The sequence below is a fragment of the Dermacentor albipictus genome, chromosome 4 (genome assembly GCF_038994185.2).
Source record: "Dermacentor albipictus isolate Rhodes 1998 colony chromosome 4, USDA_Dalb.pri_finalv2, whole genome shotgun sequence".
In the NCBI taxonomy this organism is placed as follows: domain Eukaryota; kingdom Metazoa; phylum Arthropoda; class Arachnida; order Ixodida; family Ixodidae; genus Dermacentor; species Dermacentor albipictus.
The window spans coordinates 132,810,929-132,824,712 of NC_091824.1; positions in this window are offsets into that span (position 1 = coordinate 132,810,929).

Genomic DNA, 13,784 nt, shown 5'->3' on the forward strand with positions numbered 1-13,784 from the left:
CAGTTTTTGGAGATTTTGTAGTATGGCCTTGTGCGTGACGGTGTCGAAGGCCTTAGTTAGATCGAGACCTAGTATGGCCTTAGTGTCTAGACTTTTCTCACCCGCATCTATGATCTGATGTTTTAGTTTGAGCATAATATCCTGCGTCGATAACTTTGGTCGAAATCCAACCATGGTATGTGGGTAAAGTCCTCCATCATCCATGTATCTCGTGAGACGTGTGAGAACCACATGTTCCATGAGTTTCCCGACGCAGGATGTCAGGGATATGGGCCTTAACTTCGTCAGTTGTGGTTTCTTTCCAGTCTTTGGTATAAAAATAATTTGGGCTGATTTCCATTGACTTGGAATGCTGCCTTGCTCCCAGCAGTTATTCATGTAGTCCGTGAGAGCTCTGATGGATACATCGTCGAGGTTTCTAAGTGTTTTGTGGCATGTAGAGAACGGCGAAAATCACGTGTGGCAAGAAAAGAAGACAGACGTAGACCAGCAACAGTTGGAAGCCCGAGAAGCTCACACTCATGCCAAGCACAGGTTATCCGGTTGGATCAGGGGTTCCACAGATGGCGTCAAATACACGATCTGGCTGGCCTTGTTCGTGCGCTATTCTTTAGTACAATTACCCCTGGTGCACACGTGGAGCCAACTTAGTGACTTACGACGTTTCGACGAGTGGGTCATAGTATTGTTTCAGGCGGTAAAGGTGAACCACATCCCGTCCATGACAGCGCATGTCGGATGTTGGTGCACAGGTAAGCGGCTCTATGACATAGTTGACCGGAGAGGTGCGTTCGACAATGCGGTATGGTCCGTCATACTTTCAGAGATGTTTTCTCGAAAGTCCAGACGTGCCAAGGCACGGACAAGACTAGTGTTTCGCGTACGAAGTTCAGGTTGGTACTTCCGCCATCATAATTGAAGATCTGTCGCTGTTGGTCGCCAGAAGTGAAATTTCAGACTAACTCACGGAATTTCTCGGCATATCTTGCAACCGCCGAAATGGGAACACATTCTGACGCGCCGGGTTGATAGGTTATGGAAAGGATTGCGGCCATTGAGGAGAAAGTATGCGGAAAATCCTGCATTATGTTGAGTAGCCATAGTATGTGCTTACGGGACAAATGGGAGAGTGATGTCCCGGTTTGTATGATCCGACAAAACGTACATGGTGAGCATGTCAACAAGGGTTCAAATAAAACGCTCTGTAAGTCCACTAGTTTGAGGAAGGCACGCCGTGATGGTTCAGTTAACAACGCGGCATTGAGCAAGCAGAGCTTAAGTCACCTGCGAGAAAAACACACGGCCTATATCGCTCAGTGGTTCCAGAGGTGGGCCATGATGAAGAATGAAACGATGGAGCAGAAAAGATGAAACCTCACTAGCCGTGACTGCCAGAAGAGCGGTGGTTTCGGCATACCGTGTAAGGTGATCGACTGCGATAATGATCTGTCGTTTGCCAGCGGATGTTACTGGTAGGGGACCGTACAGCTCAATTCCCACACGGTCGAAGGCACGAGGAGGGCACGGAAGCGGCTGTAATACTCCGTAGGTCGGATGAGGCGGGTATTTGCGACGTTCACATTGCGGGCGCGAGGGTACACATTTTTGGACAAGGCTAAATATTCCTCGCCAGTAGTAACGGTGCTGCAGGCGCTCATACGTCTTGAAGACGCCTGTGTGTGCAGATTGTGGGTTGGTGAGGAAAGACACACGTATATGGGAATGCAAAGTTTAACATTACGATAGCGCCTGAGCGCAGTTACGTTGTTTTATTTATTATTTCGCCGGCATTCTTTAAACGTTGAAAAAAATCACCCAGTAGCATATGCGCTGCCGCAAAAGATTGAACCAGTCGTTTCTGAATCCCCTCTACAACGCAAGTGAATACCCTAAGGAGTGCCACATGACGGCAAACCATATGTCATTGGTTTCATTCAGCTGCGTCTAACCACCCTGTATGCTGGCACTGGCAAAAGGACAGCTATGCTTATTGCCTTTTGCCACTGAATTGTCATTTTATCCTTGAGCATAGCGCTGGGCTGAGAGCCAGAAGTTGACCGCTTGATTTTAGCGGTGTTCGTATACCTCGTAAAGGACCCATAAAAAAACTTTTCCCTCATAAAGTGCTTGCATTCACCGAGATTGTACCCGTCTGCGCTTCTCTTCAGCAATGGCTGACAGAAGTATATGACCATGACCACACCATCAAAATAGAGAATAAGAAATGTCATCAATCAAAAGTCAACAGGCAGCTCAACACTGTTGGCATCTTCGCTTGCAGACCTCGCCTGTGGCACCCTACACGATCGATATTAATAGAGAGGAAGGGAGAAGAGGGGGCCCAAAATGCAGCTTCAAGAAATAGTGCGTCAGCAACCGTTTCCTCAGTGCAATTTGAAAGAACTAAGACTGTTACAGAGAGAGCACAGGACCATTACGACTTGAAGCCATCTGGAACCTACAATGATATTGCAAATTATGAATGACACTATCACAATTGAGAACCGGGATGAAGACAGGCCCAAAACTATCGAATCAACAAGGAGTTCCGCCTTTTGAATATTCGTGCTCGTGTAAAGAACGTCGCTGAGCCTGCACCAGAATCAAGACAGCAGAAAGAGGTAACGAAGAAGGCAAACATAACGATCCCTGGCGCTGTTTGCCTATAGCCCCCACCGTCAGCTCTAAGACGATCGAAGAAACGTGGACAGAAGACCATTCTTATTGCTGTCCGAAGCTACCATGGTGCTCGGGCTTGAAGAGCTGGCCTAATTAAAGGAAAACAAGCTAATTACATTTCTCACAGAGTCAATAGGAAACGAAGCTAATCGAGTGGTCTTTTAGCGCATGCCTGAGGCCAGAGGATCCATAAGAAGTTTCTCACATGGATCGAATATTGTCGCACACAAAGTTACGACCTCCAGATATCAAGAGGGTTCGATCCACGCGAATTCTTGGGTGGCAATAAAGCTTTTGGCTGATTCACTTACAACAAGTTTCAGAGTTAATACAGGCCTTAGCCGATCATATGTGTTACTGCGCTTGTTTATTTCCCTTGTTATTTCCCTTGTTTATTTCCCTTTAAGTCCCTTGTTTATTTCCGGCGTGTGTGGATGTGTCACACCAAACAGGATGTCATACGTGCGCACTGCTACTACAGTAAAATTTGCCAAAAAACACTCACACAAATAAACACTAACGTCAGTCAGAATGCTTCGTACAAGTGATGTCCTCGTGCTGCCGTGAACGGCACAGAGTTGCAATGTTGCCACGGCAATTTACCATGCCAAGCGGTATATATTCATCGGACATGTATTCAATATATTGCGACGCTATTTGACAGCGCCGCCCACAAGGACTATGAATACATACAAGCAAGTCAAGAGCCGTGACCACCATCACTACAAAAAACACACTACAGAGATAATACGGCATGCGCATGCGCCGAGAATGCGAGCCAGTCGAGTCATGTTGTTTCCCGAGAGAGCCCATTAGCACAGATGGGGCTCGAACAGTGCCTAAGAAAACTCCGGGAAAAGAGGACAGGGGAACGATAACGGCCATCATGGCGAAGAGACTGAAGTGGCTTAACTTTGTGACACGACGTAGTTGAGGATAGCGCAATGCCTCAGGTTTTTCAGTTGTTTGCGAACAAAATGAGAACACACAGCAATGCTAACAGGTGTCCGCGCTCGGTAGCTGAGGAACGGGTACGAACATGGCACTGCGAACTTTAGTTCAGAAGGGACATAAACACTGCCTAGCCGAAGAAATATAAATGGGCAACGTATGGAGGGAAAGAGAACACAACCGCGTGCGCATAGGGAAGAGACTGCGGTAGAAAATATTTCTTGCTCTGGAACAAACAAAGAAACAAACAAACAAACAAATTTGCATTAGTAAGATCTTGATTAGGCTAGTTGGTTCATACTTAGAACTGAGGTGAAACAGCGCGAAAAAGACGAGGACACAAGGAAACAAATACCACAGACAAGCGCTGTCTGTGGTATTTGTTTCCTTGTGTCCTCGTCTTTTTCGCGCTGTTTCACCTCAGTTCTAAACAAACAAACAAACAAACAAACAAACAAAGGTGTTTGAGGGAAGACAAAAGCAGGACTTTCCATACTCGCGCTCATTCTGTCCGTTATTGCTTAACAATGCAGAGCAGTGCGTTTTCGCAATATTTATTGAAGACAGTGCGTATTTTAATCAACATAAAGCCGGAAATCTCTGTAACACGCAACATATGTAAGGGGCGAAATTCTGTGTTTAACTTCAGATGGCCACAACTACATCATTTACGTATAAGAGAAATTAAATTGCTTTATTGTCGGTCATGGGAGAAAAATGAAAACAAAATACACACTCAGCAACACCAACAGTGTTCAGGTTGATGACTCATTGCATTCAGTGCATACGATTCAATCGTCGTTGCATTAATTCTGACTGTTAGAGAATATCGCCATTTCATGCTGACAAGCCTAGACATTACTGCACGCCGGCTATTTCGTAACTGTCTCTTTTTTCAACAAAGACGCTTGCGGGAGAGGTTGGCGTCGTGGGTGAATCTTCTATACTTCTTGCTTAGACAAAAAGTACTACATATATGAAAATGTGGCCGTTTAAAAAAAACATATTAGTAAAAGAGACAAACATTCGAGTCCCGCAGGGGCAAGGTACACTCACGGGACATCAATCACAGCCCAGCCGCAGCATCTGTTCGCAAAAGCGGATTTAAGACACATTGATCACTTTTATGTTCAGATCACGCCCGCTAAGGAGAACTTTTCGAAGGTATGTTAATCTTCTTTGCACCTCCTTTATTGCCTATGTCGAGTACTTTTGCGCACACATCACTAGAGTGATGGTTTCTTCGATTAAGCCTTTCGGCTGATAGTACAGCACCGTTTTCCATCCTCGTTTTATTTTGTTCTGCTTGGCGCATGCAACGCCCCTCTCTTTTGATAGCAAACAACGCTAAAGGCACGAGCCTCTGTAATAGGTCGCAGGATGGAGCAGTATTGGTCACTGTGTGTCAGCGTTCCTTTTGTTGGCTTCAGTGGTATGGTATGGTATGATGAACTTTATTAATGTCCTGAAGATCAACCCTTAGGTTGACGCAGGCGGCTCCCACGTCGGGACAGTAAGGTTTAACCTTACCGCCGTATCATGGGCCTTCTGGACGGCCTGTACTTGATCGGAAAGAACTCCACTGTGTAGGACTCGCTGCCACCAGTCTCTCTCCTTGTCACAGTCTGTGAAAGTCACAGGACACTGCCAAAGCATGTGATCCAGAGTAATGATGCCATTACACTTCTCGCAATTGATTGGTATCTCTCTTTCAGGATATATCTTGTTAATAAAGTTTGGACTTGGATAAGTTCTTGTTTGCAGCAATCTCAGAGTCACCGCTTGAGCTCTATTGAGCTTAGCGTGTGGCACTGGGAATTCCCTTCTGTTCATGTAGTAATGCCTTGTGATTTCATTATATGTAAGTAATTGGTCCCTGTTCTCCACCTGTATATTATTAAGGTCCTGGTCGCGTAGTGCACGGATAGTAAGCCCTCGTGCAGCTGCGTTAGCCATCTCGTTTAAATTCTTCCGAGATGGATCGACAGACCCCATGTGCGCAGGAAACCAGCGGATTTCGATCTCTTGGCTGTCCAACTCACCGATCAGCTGGGCAGCCCTTTTGGTTACAAAGCCATTGGTAAAGTGTCTAATAGCCATCTTAGAATCGCTGTAAATCTTCGTCCACTTATTATTCCTTAAAGCCAATGCTATCGCTACTTGTTCCGCGACTGTCGTGTCTTTAGTCATGATTGTAATAGCATCCCGAGTGAGACCATCTGCATCTACTACTACTGCCGTAAAGGCTTTCTTTCCTCTGACCCACGCAGCATCTACAAATGCCGCATGTTCTCTGTCGTGTTCTATCTCTTGCAGGAGAGCTTTGGCCCTTGCCTTTCGTCTTTCCAGGTTGTGCACTGGGTGCATATTTCTGGGGAAAGGAGTCGTCTTGATTATCTCTCTTATGCTATCTTTTAGTTCTACTGTGCCTTCACCTGAAATTTTGGATTCGGTTGGGCACCATCCTACCTCTTCTAGTATTGTTCTACCTGGCCTTGTTCCAGAGAGCCTCTCTCTGTGGGCAATTTGCTGAGCTTCAATTATCTCGTCTATTGTGTTGTGGAGCCCCAGTTTCATTAATTTGTTATCCGGGGTGTTAATCGGTAGCCCCACTGTTGTTTTGACAAGCCTTTTAATTAATCTGTTCAACTTGTTTAGCTCTGTCTGTGTCCAAATGAGCATCCCAGCTACATATGAGAAGTGGCACAAGGCGAAAGCGTGGACCAGTCTCATGGCGCTCTCCTCTCCCAGCCCTCTTTGTCTGTTAGTGATTCTCCTTAGCAGTCTTATTACCTCCACAGTCTTGCTTGTGATGTGTCGTATTGTTCTTCCATTTGCCCCATTTGCTTCCAGGAATAACCCTAAGACTCTTATGGATTCTACTTGCTTAATAGATTTGCCTGCCTTCGTGGTTAGTACTAACCGGGGTTCTTCTTCGGGAACGTATCCCCTCGGTTTTCTACCCCTTCTTCTGTTCTTGAGTACAAGGAGTTCAGACTTACTAGCAGAGCATTTGAGTCCCATGTCTTCTAAAATAGACTCTACCTCATAAATGCTCTTCTGAAGTCTGCTTTCCGCATGTCCCATACTTCCTTCAGCGGTCCATATCGTCACATCGTCTGCATAAATGGTAAAGTGAATGCCCTCTATCCTTTTTAGTCCCTTTGCCACTTTTGACATGGCCAGGTTGAAAAGCATAGGTGACAAGACCGACCCTTGTGGCGTCCCTCTGTCACCGAGATCCATCTTCTTTGATATAATATCCCCGAATCTAAGATGAGCTGAACGATTGCCAAGAAAGGCTTTAATCACTTCATAGAGTTTTCTCCCCAATCCCAGTTCGGAAATCACTTCAAGTATTGCTCTATGCTTAATTCTGTCAAAAGCTTTTTCGACATCCAACCCCAAGAGAGCTCGAGTGTTTGTTGGTTTAGCCAATAGCAGTTGATGTTTGATTAACAACATGGCATCTTGTGTGGACAAGCCTGATCTGAAACCAATCAGATTGTACGGTAGGATGTCATTGTCCTCCACATATTTCGTTAGCCTGTTCAATATGACATGCTCCATTGTCTTCCCTAGACATGATGTTAAAGAAATTGGCCTCAGATTATCCAAGTTGAGTTGCTTGCCCGGCTTTGGTATTAAGATAGTACTGGCCGTCCTCCATTCTTCTGGATATACCCCATCTTTCCATAGGTCATTAATGTATGTGGTCAGATATTTTATTGATTCGTCGTCCAAATTCTTAAGCAATCTGTTAGAGATTCCATCCGGGCCAGCTGCTGACCTACTATTCAGATCATACAGTGCCGTGCGTACCTCACTTTCGGTGAATTCCTGATCCATATATTTGCATTCTAACCCTAAGTAATCGGGATAACTCACATCCTGATCTTTCCTGAGAGGCAAGTATTTAGTAGCCAGTCGCTCCATTATGTTCTCTGCGCTTGCAGTCTGACTTTCCTGGTGTACCAGTTTCGCCACTGCCGTGCGTCTATTCGATTTAGTGCCTTTTTCGTTGAGCAGATGCCTGAGCAGACTCCAATTGCCTCCACGTTTTATCCTTCCGTCTACACAATTACAAACCTCATCCCATTTTTGTTTCTGCAAGTATCGTGCGTGTTCCTCTATATTCTTATTGAGCTGAGCAATTCGCTTCCTAAGTCTCCTGTTTAAGCGTTGTGATTTCCATCTTTGTAAAATCGATTGCTTGGCTTCGATCAAATGCGCCAATCTACTATCAATTTGTTCGACCTCTTCCTCTGTCTCTATAGCCTTAGTTGCTGCATTCAAGTCGTCCCTAAGCTGAGCTACCCACTCTTGTAGTCTGATGCGCCCCTTTCTATCTGTGTCTGCTCTGTCTTTTCTGATTTTTCTAAAGTGATCCCAGTCTATGTAAGTGAAATGCTTTACATCCACCCCCGTCGTTTCTACCATTATGTGTAGTATGTAATGGTCGCTTCCTAGGTCCGTGCCAGAGTTTATCCAGTCTGCCCTGGGTAAGTTATAAGTAAAGGATAAGTCCGGGGTAGTGTCCCTACACGTGGAACTGCCACACCTGGTAGGAAAGGCTGGGTCCGTGATAAGAGAAAGGCCTAAATCTGTGGCGAGATGCCAGATTCCATCCCCTTTCTTACTACTCCAGCGGTAACCCCAAGATTGGTGTGGGGCGTTGAAATCCCCTCCTATTATGAGTGGCGCAGTTCTGGCTACCCTCATGGTCTTATTAAAGATGGCTCTGAAGCTCTGTCTCATCTCTCTGGGACTGCTATATATGTTGAGGCAGAACAAGCTTTGCGCTTTACCTCTGTGCCGTTTTAGGACCAATTCTATAAATATGTATTCAATTTTACTCGCCCCTAATTTTAGATCGTGCTCTATGTAAGGAATTTTCTTGTCAATTAGGGTGGCAATTCCTCTGCCTGGTTCTTTGCCTTTGCAGACCGAGTTGAAGCCGGACAGCCCGATCTCCTCCGCTAGAGTTTCCTGCAACATTATTAATTTTGGCCTATTTTCAACCGTTTTGATTATTTGTGCTAGTGACGCTCTTTTTTGCTGAAATCCTCTGCAGTTCCACTGCCACACACTAAGTCTATTTCTGTTATCCATTATTATTGTCGTTGCCTCCTGACTTGCTACCCCCTGTCACTGTTCGCTTGACTGTACCACCTGCCGCTCCTGGGGGTGTTCTTGCGCTTTCGGCTTCCAAGGGCATATATTCTTCATCTTCTCCTTGGGCCTCTAGCTTTTTCAACCTTTTCTCGGCTATTAACTTCCACTTCCATGTTTTATCCACCTTAAGGTTAACGCTGTCTACCGTGTCCTTTAGGTCCCTAATCGCATTCCTAATCTCCTCCAGAACCGAGCACATCGATTCTGCCTCCGGAACTACAGCTCTCTTTTTGGGCGCCGGTGTGTCTTCTTCCTGGCTGTTCCTTATACACACCGGCTTAGCTATTGCCACACTGTCGCTTTCTGTCCTCAACCCTTTTTTCATTTCCTGAATCTGCTGCTTAAGTTCTTCATTTGCTTTCTTTAGTGATATAACCTCTCTGATCAGCTGTTCTACTCTGGCATCATTACTCTGTTCCTGCGAGGCTAGCGCACCTGTGACTTTCACAGTACCTTTGACTTTCTCGGCCCAGGTCGCTCCTGGCTCCTTTTTCTTGTTTATCTTCAGCTCCTGCTCCTCGAAGCGCACCTGCGCCTCCCGAGACCTGGAACGGTTTCTTCCCCTCGATGTTGAGCGCTGTCTTGATCTTGATGTGCTTCTCGAGCGTGAGCGCCTTCCGGCGCCTGGAGGGGTTTCCTTTGTAGGTTGGGCCGATTCCATCTCTGTCTCCACTTTGGAGCGTTGTCTTCTTCTTACTCTTACTACATATGGTATTTGGTACCGCTGCTTGCACGCCCTGTCACCTGTGGGGTGATCTTCACCGCAGAACTTGCATTTGGGAGAGCAGATATGAGCCTCCCCTGGGTCTTGCATACCACATCCCCTGCACTGCACAACATCAGGTGTTGGACAAACGTCTGATCTGTGTCCGATTCTTCCACATGCGTAACATACGTCAAATTGCTTCCTGTACAGATAGCACCTCACGAGGGTTGACCCATATTTGATGAAGTTGGGCACCCTGAATCCGTCGAAAAGGACAATAACCGATCCCGTAGCTTTGATACGTTGTGCAGCCAACGCTGTTGGGTTGTATTCATGCACAATCTTTTTCGTGATCACACTCTGACTGTCATTGAGGTTCACTCTTCTAATAACCCCCTTGCACGTAGAGTGGGGGGCGGTTTCATAAGCGCTCACTTCATATTCTGCCTCCATGATCGTAATGGACTTGATTCTCACATACCTTTCAGCATGAGAGGAGTCCGGTGTACTAACCACCACAATATTCTGTGTGAAGTTGGGGCAGACGATGTCTTCCCTCGCTTGATCTGCTGTAAGTCCGGCTGCCTCGACGATCGCTTCTCCAATAGCTGTGCTGACCTTGTTCAGGTTGAGGCCTCCCCGAGGCCTAACGATGATTTTCCTGTGCTCCTCCGGCAGTTGCGGCATTCTTGACGCCTTCACAATCCGGCGCTTGAGCTTGTCGGCCCCGGCAGCACCTTTGTTGGCGATCTCCTTTCCTTGTGATTCTCGGAACGAATTGGCGGCTCCACCAGCTGCCCAGGTCTTTTTCGCAGATCGCGATCTTCGGTTGGTGACCACCTGCCAACCCATTCTTTCCTCGCCGTCTTCTGTCTCCGAGGAGGGTTCGTCGTCCATGCGCATATCGAACATGCCGGCTTGGCGGGCTCGCGAGACCTACGTGGCGTTAGGCCCAGCGTGGCGCCCACGCGCGATGCACAGAAAAGAGGCTGTAGAAGTCCAAAAAATGCTGGCCCGCCTTGTCCAAAGGTATCCACCGATTCGGGTTAGCCTCACGAATCCGATGATAAGCTTCAATGCGTGGTCCTGCCAAAAGTGCCTGCAGAATCATTCAAAAAGACGGAGCCGATGCGGGGCACATCCGCTTTCTTCTGCTTCTTCTTCTTCCCTCCCCGGCTTCAGTGGTAAAGAAATTTTTTAAATATTGCCACGCGTGCCGATGTTGCGCCGCCCCACGACATCATTTCCGGACAGCATTAAACCAGCTGGAATCAAGACCATTTTGAGAAGCCAAGATCCCTGAAACGTGGCGATGAACGTCGCTGGCGCGGAAAGCAACGAGGGCGTTGCTACATTACTAGAAGTCGAGAGGTCTCCACGGCCGTTTATAGACTTGCTGTACAACTGTACAAAGTGTGCGCACGACTTGTGGTTTGTCCCTCTCTCTTACTTTCAACTTTGTTCGCTCCTATGTTTCTCTCCCACAGTGCAGGTTAGCAAATCGAACGAACGTCTACAGTTACTTCTCTGTCTTAACCTGCTTCTCTCTCTCTTGTTCCTCGAACTTTTGTGTGTTCCAGCTTCTTTTTCTCCTATAAAATTTATAAGCCGCTTCTCAAACCTCTCAATTGGTTGTACAGAGCAGTGACGCGTGCCGTCTTTTTCTGTGTTCCCCATATCGAGCGCTGTTCGCTCCTAGTACACAAGTAAACAGTTCCTTTAGAAATTTCTATTCTACAGGTTATAAAAACCGTTCTCAACGTAGGGAAGACAAAGCTCGTGGGTGGATGAAACTGCATGACTTTCCGTCTAATATTTGATGAACACTTCCGCTGGTAGCAGCAAAATGAGATAGAAATCAGATGGGTGGCTACAAATCATATAGGAATACGCATATTACTTATTCCAGCCTATGTTTCCAGTTTCTTCGTTGTAAAGTTTGTAATGCCAAAACATTTTTCTTGTTTATCCAGGTCCCACAGTGTCGTCGTGTACTTTTCAATTCAAAGAAAATGCGCAGAAAAAAGTAATGCTACAGATTTTGCTGAGAGAGAGAGAGAGAGAGAAAGGAAAGGCAGGGAGATCAACCAGATATCGGTCTCCGGTTTGCTACCCTACAATGGGGATGGGAGACAGGGGTTATAAAGCGGACAGAGATGCAAACGTTAAAAAAAGAAAACACGCACACACGGAGGCACACACACACAAGAGGCGTTCCAGTTAAAGTCGTTCACACCGGCCGGTAGATCGAAAAAAGCGCAATAGTGCTTTCACGGCCTTCTTCTATGACGGTAGATCCTTTCGATGGTGTAAACTTCTCTTTTCTGATAGCGGTTGGTCGTCCAGCTGGTGAAGTTCGTGGCGAAAGCATTCCCTCTGTGGCCTGTACTGCGGGCAGGCGCACAAAATATTGGCACGCGCTAGTTACGCGAGCTGTCGAGGAAGAAGAAGTGTGCGTGGTAGCTGCTGCGAAAACGAACTGTAAACGGCCGTTCGCTTAGAACTGTCTGACTGGCTTTTCCTCTCGTGACAAACTGGTGGACGTGCTGGGTACGCATCCATCGTATGCCTACGGGTCCTCAACCAGAAGCTACCGACGCCAGTACCTCGGGGACGGCAGAAATCTATCGAAGCAGCCGTCGCCTCCAAGGTCTTCCACCGCAATACAGCCCCCTGGCAAGCTCCGTGAGGAAGATGTCAACAACTACCGCAAGCCAAACCGAGGGGATGCCAAATGCTGCCGTACCATGCATTCTCAACGCGCCTCGCACGCCTAACCCGTTCCATGGCGACGCCTTTGAGGACGTTGAAGACTGGTTGGACCATTTCAACCGGGTCGCCGCCTTTAACGACTGGGACGATCGCCGTAAGTTGAAGAACGTCTACTTTTCCCTTTTAGACGCGGCGAGAGTATGGTACGAAAACCACGAAGCCTCGTTTACCAGCTGGCAGGAGTTTTACCGACTGCTTTGCGAAGCCTTCAGCACTCCCGAAAGGAAAGAAAGAGCCGAACAGGCACTGTCTTCGAGGTTCCAAATGCCAAACGAAACCGTCGCCATGTTCGTCGAAGACATGACGCGATTGTTCCGTCGGGCCGATCCACTAATGCCAGAAGACAAGAAGGTGCGTCTGTTAATGCGAGGCGTAAAAGAACAGCTTTTCGCGGGCCTCGTGCGCAATCCTCCTACAACAGTCTCTCAGTTCATTCGTGAGGCAACAGTCATGGAACGTATGCTTCGGCAGCGGCTCTCGCAGTATGAACGCCAGACCACCATGACTGCTGCATGCTCTCTCGTACCTGCAAATGATGACAGGGAGTCCCTGACCGAGCTAATACGACAAATCGTTCGAGAAGAACTGCAGAAGTCCTATGCATCAGCTCCGGCACCTCCCAGTGCCGCGGTTCTTACGGATGTCATTCGGGAAGAAATCGGCAAAGTGGTTCATCCCTCGCCACCAACACGACCCGAACCTCCCACGTTCTCGTACGCGGATGCTCTTCGGGCTTCCGCGCCGTCGACGGGCCGTTTTTCGCAGCCGCCTGCTGGGATTTCTCGACGCTCCCCAAGTCCGATCCACCGCACGAACCCGCAAGCACCTTTTCATCCTGGTCCGCGCAAATCTACAGTATGGCGCGCCCCCGACAACAGTCGGTTGTGCTATCACTTCGGGGAGGCTGGTCACATGTATCGCGACTGCCAGTACCGACGGATTGGTCTGCGGGGATACCATCCGGACGCCCGTTGCCCGCGCTATGGCGAACGCCCGCACGACATCGAGCAATACTTAGAAAGTAACCGGCTTCCTCCTGCCCAACAGCGAAGACAGTCACGGTCGCCTTCACCTCGTCGGTACGCATCACCAAACCGTGCTCGACCCGCCTTTGATTCCGCTGGAGTCAACGGTGGAAGCCCGCGCCGGGGAAACTGAAAACGGCGACCTCCGGGGGTGAGGCCGCTGTCATGCGAACCGTCAAATATCCTCCGCCGACGCCATCCCCTCGCGACGTACCGCTGACGCCTTCATTCGAAACTGCAAAAAGAACTTCTGCTGTTATTACTGCTTCAATCGACGGTTATCTGGTAACTGCACTTGTCGATACGGGAGCTGACTACTCGGTTATGAGTGCCTCACTGGCCACTCGGCTACGCAAGGTGCTGACAGCGTGGGACGGCCCACATCTGATTACGGCCGGAGGACACCTCGTGTCACCCATTGGACGATGCACCGCCCGACTTGCAATTTCTACTTCGACTTTCGTAGCGTCTTTCCT